General features: G+C 43.4%; 1 pseudogene; it reads right to left on the reverse strand.

Moving 5' to 3' along the window:
- Nucleotides 1-440: 440 nt before the first annotated feature.
- Nucleotides 441-558, reverse strand: LOC126249855 (5S ribosomal RNA; annotated as a pseudogene).
- Nucleotides 559-6,450: the final 5,892 nt, after the last annotated feature.

The following is a 6,450-nucleotide window of genomic DNA, read 5'->3' on the forward strand; positions in this document are numbered from 1 at the left end:
AAATGTTCTAGAGCTCTTATTTCCTCAACATGTTAAGACAATTAGCCTTGAGCACTACGGATTCCCTGAGAAAATAGAATGTTACTGCTTACAATGTGTTTGAGCGGGTGAAATCAAGAAATGTGTGTAATGTGCTCTCAAATATTTATATAAAACCATGTGAACGCTTTTGGTTACTACACAACTTGAACCATTACTATGTGATATATATATTTTATTTGCTAAAAACTAAACTCCTCCCACACAGGCCATAAAGGCCCAACGGTACCGCCCGGCCGCCGTGTCATCGTCAGCCCCAGGCGTCACTGGATGAGGGTATGGAGGGGCATGTGGTCAGCATACCGCTCTCGCGGCCGTATGTCAGTTTGCGAGGCAGGAGCCGCTACTTCTCAATCAAGTAGCTCCTCAATTTGCCTCACAAGGGCTGAGTGCACCCCGCTTGCCAACAGCGCTGGGTAGACCGGATGGTCACCCATCCTAGTGCTAGCCCAGACCGACAGCGCTTAACTTCGGTGATCTGACGGGAACTGGTGTTACCACTGCGGCAAGGCCGTTGGCATTTTATTTGCTACCTAACGTATTTAAAAAGGATGAGCCCAGCTTTAAGCACTATGACTCGTATGCGCGATGCCAATTTTGTGGTAAGTTCCTATGGGACCACTACCCGTCCTACTGTCGCAGAGGTTTTTTTCCCTTGGCGCTTGCCTTGGCACTTTTTTTCCTCTGCCCTTACAATCGCTACCCTTCGATCGTTTTCGTCCACTTTCTATCTGCTGATGGACCATGTTAATGAGTAATCTTACCCAGACGCATGGATAACATCACAGCCCGCATCCTGTGACTACTGATTCAAAAACTAACATGTTATACGGAGGTGACAGTAGAACTTCTGGTTTGGTCACCACGTTGGTGTCGGCGTGGAAGGGCCCCATCCTTTGTTTGTGGGGTCAGTCGCCCTCATTCTGTCATCAATCACCGAAGTGTGAGGTCGGTCGTCTTGGTCTCGCTCGTGCGCGTCAGTTTGCTCCCTTTTGCGTGCGTGTTACCAGATTAGGTGAAAGAAATGAAATGTTCAGCTGCATCAAGCACCATCGGTAGAGCTAGTGGCGGCAAACGGTAGAGACCGTTAGAGCAGGACGGGAAATTACCTGGTAAGTGCAGATTCAAATCTGTAACTAACTTTTTTAAGAATTTCGTAGAACTGAACACATTTCTTTTTATTGTTTCAGCGCATATCAACCAACATCAAAGTATGGATGAAATGAATCCTGTGGTGCAGCCACAGAGATAGTGGCAGCAGTTGCTGCACCAGCAGCATTGTAAGTATACAGGGTGAACCTCGAGATCATGTACAACAACAACAGTGACAACATGTTACGTAAACGACGAAATGTTTTAGAAAGAAACTACGTGAAGTTTGGAAGGTAGGAGACGAGGTAGTGGTGGAACTGAAGCTGTGAGGACGGGTCCTGAGTCATGCTTGGGTAGTTCAGAAGGTAGAGCACTTGCCCGCGAAGGGCAAAGGTCCCGAGTTCGAGTCTCGGTCCGGCACACAGTTTTAATCCTCCAGGAAGTTTCAAGAAACTACATGTACACGACACATACTGCAACAATACGAAATCCTTAGTGGAAAAGTAAGATTCATCGATTTTGGTCCCTCGAAATCATCTACAATAACCACAGACTCGTTGGTCGCAACATATTCCATACTCAATGAAAAATATATATACTACTTACGATGGTATTGCTGCTGCTGCCACTGCTGTTGCTGCTGCCTCTCAGCCTCTTCAATTACCCGATGGATATATGCTGAAACAATAAGACATGTATTTATTACGAAATTCTTATTGAAAGAAAAGTTACTGTTATCGAATTTGATCCTTCGAAATCATCAACAAATTCGCTGGTCACACCAGTACTACAAAGATGGAATATATAGGGTGGTCCATTGATCGTGACCGGGCCAAATATCTCACGAAATAAGCATCAAACGAAAAAAACTACAAAGATAGAAACTTGTCTAGCTTGAAGGGGGAAACCAAGATGGTGCTATGGTTGGCCCGCTAGATGGCGCTGCCATAGGTCAAACGGATAGCATGTGCGTTTTTTAAAAATAGGAACCCCCAATTTTTATTAAATATTCGTGTAGTACGTAAAGAAATATGAATGTTTTAGTTGGACCACTTTTTTCGCTTTGTGATAGATGGCGCTGTAATAGTCACAAACGTATAAGTACGTGGTATCACGTAACATTCCCCCAGTGCGGACGGTATTTGCTTCGTGATACATTACCCGTCTTAAAATGGACCGTTTACCAATGGCGGAAAAGGTCGATATCGTGTTGTGTATGGCTATTGAGATCAAAATGCCCAACAGGCGTGTGCTGCTCGGTATCCTGGACGACATCATCCAAGTATCCGGACCGTTCGCCGGATAGTTACGTTATTTAAGAAAACAGGAAGTGTTCAGCCACATGTGAAACGTCAACCACGACCAGCAACAAATGATGATGCTCAAGTAGGTGTTTTAGCTGCTGTCGCGGCTAATCCGCACATCAGTAGCAGACAAATAGCGCGAGAATCGGGAATCTCAAAAACGTCGGTGTTGAGAATGCTACATCAACATCGATTGCAGCCGTACCATATTTCTATGCACAAGGAATTACATGGCGACGACTTTGAACGTCGTGTACAGTTCCACCACTGGGCACAAGAGAAATTACGGGATGATGACAGATTTTTTGCACGCTTTCCATTTAGCGACAAAGCGTCAGTCACCAATAGCGGTAACGTAAACCGGCATAATATGCACTATTGGGCAACGGAAAATCCACTATAGCTGCGACAAGTGGAACATCAGCACATTGTTGGTTAATGTATGGTGCGGCATTATGGGAGGAAGGATAATTGGCCCCCATTTTATCGATGGCAATCTAAATGGTGCAATGTATGCTGATTTCCTACGTAATGTTCTACCGATGTTACTACAAGATGTTTCACTGCATGACAGAATGGCGATGTACTTCTAACATGATGGATGTCCGGCACATAGCTCGCATGCGGTTGAAGCGGTATTGAATAGCATATTTCATGACAGGTGGATTGGTCGTCGAAGCACCAAACCATGGCCCTCACGTTCACCGGATCTGACGTCTCCGGATTTCTTTCTGTGGGGAAAGTTGAAGGATATTTGCTATCGTGATCCACCGACAACGCCTGACAACATGCGTCAGCGCATTGTCAGTGGATGTGCGAACATTACGGAAGGCGAACTACTCGCTTTTGAGAGGAATGTTATTGCCAAACGCATTGAGGTTGACGGACATCATTTTGAACATTTATTGCATTAATGTGGTATTTACAGGTAACCACGCTGTAACAGCATGCGTTCCCAGAAATGATAAGTTCACAAAGGTACATGCATCACATTGGAACAACCGAAATAAAATGTTCAAACGTACCTAGGTTCTGTATTTTAATTTAGAAAACCTACCTGTTACCAGCCGTTCGTCTAAAATTGTGAGCCATATGTTTGTGACTATTACAGCGCCATCTATCACAAAGCGAAAAAAGTGGTCCAACTAAAACATTCATATTTCTTTACGTACTACACGAATATGTAATAAAAATGGGGGTTCCTATTTAAAAAAAGAAAAGCACCGCGTTTGACCTATGGCAGCGCCTTCTTGTGGGCCAACCATAGCGCCATCTGGTTCCCCCCTTCCAGCTAGACAAGTTTCTTTCTTTGTAGTTTTTTCGTTTGACGCTTATTTCCTGAGATATTTGGCCCGGTCACGATCAATGGACCACCCTATATATTCCATCTTTGTAGTACTGGTGTGACCAGCGAATTTGTTGATTTCGAAGGATCTAATTCGATAACAGTAACTTTTCTTTCAATAAGAATTTCGTAATAAATACATGTCTTATTGTTTCAGCATATATCCATCGGGTAATTGAAGAGGCTGAGAGGCAGCAGCAACAGCAGTGGCAGCAGCAGCAATACCATCGTAAATAGTATATATATTTTTCATTGAGTATGGAATATGTTGCGACCAACGAGTCTGTGGTTATTGTAGATGATTTCGAGGGACCAAAATCGATGAATCTTACTTTTCCACTAAGGATTTCGTATTGTTGCAGTATGTGTCGTGTACATGTAGTTTCTTGAAACTTCCTGGAGGATTAAAACTGTGTGCCGGACCGAGACTCGAACTCGGGACCTTTGCCCTTCGCGGGCAAGTGCTCTACCTTCTGAACTACCAAAGCATGACTCAGGACCCGTCCTCACAGCTTCAGTTCCACCACTACCTCGTCTCCTACCTTCCAAACTTCACGTAGTTTCTTTCTAAAACATTTCGTCGTTTACGTAACATGTTGTCACTGTTGTTGTTGTACATGATCTCGAGGTTCAAAATCGATAAACGTTACTTCTTTTTTCATTTGACTCAGAATTTCTTATTGGTGTCCCATTTATCTTGACCACACTAAATAACTGTTTGTCCAGGTGCAAATTACAAAATGTTTCAAAAAAATGTCCTTTAGCCATCAGGGGGACATCAATCAACATGATTGCCTCCATTGTAGCTTTGTTTTTTACAAAGATATGAACTGTGGTATGACTTTTTTAAATGGCATCCTGTATTTTTTATTCGGTAATTCATGTCCTCTCCCGTAGACCTATTCAAAAATGTATCACAGTGTACCATTTACTGAAACACAACGTTATTAATTACATAACACAACATCGACTTTGAGTCCGGGTTCACAAACTCGTCCACTTGCTGCAGTTGTCAGAAAACGAATGAAAATCAAGTAAAAACATAACACAAAATTGACTTTGACTTTCCTGTACCATTGCCCAGGAGTAGAACATTCAAAGGTGCTCAAATTGGTGACTGTGGACACGGATACACTGGTGCACTCATTGAATGAAAGAATTATTTACTGCTTCCAGTGTTGCCTGCTGAAGAGAATTGCAAGCAAGCACGATACGTTCTTGCATGCTCTCTGGGGTTGTTTGAATATTGCGATAGACAACGTCTTCAATGCACCACCCAAGAAATAAGTCCAGAGGATTTAAATCAGGAGAACTGGCAGGCCAAGTAACTGTTCCTCCTCGACCAATCCATCTGGCAGGATACCTTTGGTTCAGAACACGACGTGCACACAAGGCATTATGTGCTGGACATCCATCGTGTTGATTCCACATAAGCATTCTGCTTCTTAAGGCACTTCATCCAGAAGAGGAGGAAGAATTCATCTGAGGAAGTTGGCATACGCTGTGCCATTTAGACTGCCATTGATGTAATAAGGGCCAATAATTGTAGTACCAAGCATCCCACACCAGACATTAACTCTCCATTGATGCTGATGTTCCATCTGTCTAAGCCATCGTGGGTTGTCGCTGGACTAATAATGCATCTTCCTTGTATATATTTACCTGTCCTTTGTTTGAGAAGGAACATTCATCAGTAAACAGAACATTGGAGAAGAAGTTCAGGTTGGAAAGGATTTGCTACTGTACCCACTGACACAACTGTACATGATTCTGGAAATCATTCCCATGCAATTCTTGATGTAGGTGTACATGCTAAGTATGGAACTGGTGACATGTAACAATATGATGAACACAGGTTTTAGGAATGCCAATCTCGTTGAAAGGTCTCTGTTGGATTCCTTTCATGTTAATTTCTTAAATCTGTTGTCATTTACGGCATAAATTCCTCGTCTAAATTTACTGTGGCGTTTCTGACTATCTGGGAGGAGACTGAGTAGTGGAACATGTTACTTTTACACATAAACAACAACTGTGGTGTCACCGCAAGACACCACACTTGCTAGGTGGTAGCCTTTAAATCGGCCGCGGTCCATTAGTATACGTCGGACCCGCGTGTCGCCACTGTCAGTGATTGCAGACCGAGCGCCGCCACACGGCAGGTCTAGAGAGACGTCCTAGCACTCGCCCCAGTTGTACAGCCGACTTTGCTAGGAATGGTTCACTGACAAATACGCTCTCATTTGCCGAGACGATAGTTAGCATAGCCTTCAGCTACGTCATTTGCTACGACCTAGCAAGGCGCCATTATCAGTTTATATTGAGATTGTAATTCATGTATCATCAAGAGCGATGTTCTCCAATTATGGATTAAAGTTAAGTATTCCAGAAACTCCGTACTTTATTTATTAGACTCAACTCCTTTAACTGTTCCAGACTTCACGCCAGCCTGCGTGAGCTTAAACGCGTGCATTTCGGCCTCCTCTAGCAACACGGTGTTGGCACTTCTGCCAACACAAAAAGAACGATCTGTCACACTACTACACTTTAAAACACAGTTTATATGTAATTCATGTCACACAGTCTCATACGGAACCTACATCCGCTTTCTTTTATATACTGTACAAGATACTGTCATCCCCCTTCCCTTCTGTGTGAGAGGATGAATGAGCA

This window comes from Schistocerca nitens, chromosome 3 (genome assembly GCF_023898315.1).
Source record: "Schistocerca nitens isolate TAMUIC-IGC-003100 chromosome 3, iqSchNite1.1, whole genome shotgun sequence".
Classification (NCBI taxonomy): domain Eukaryota; kingdom Metazoa; phylum Arthropoda; class Insecta; order Orthoptera; family Acrididae; genus Schistocerca; species Schistocerca nitens.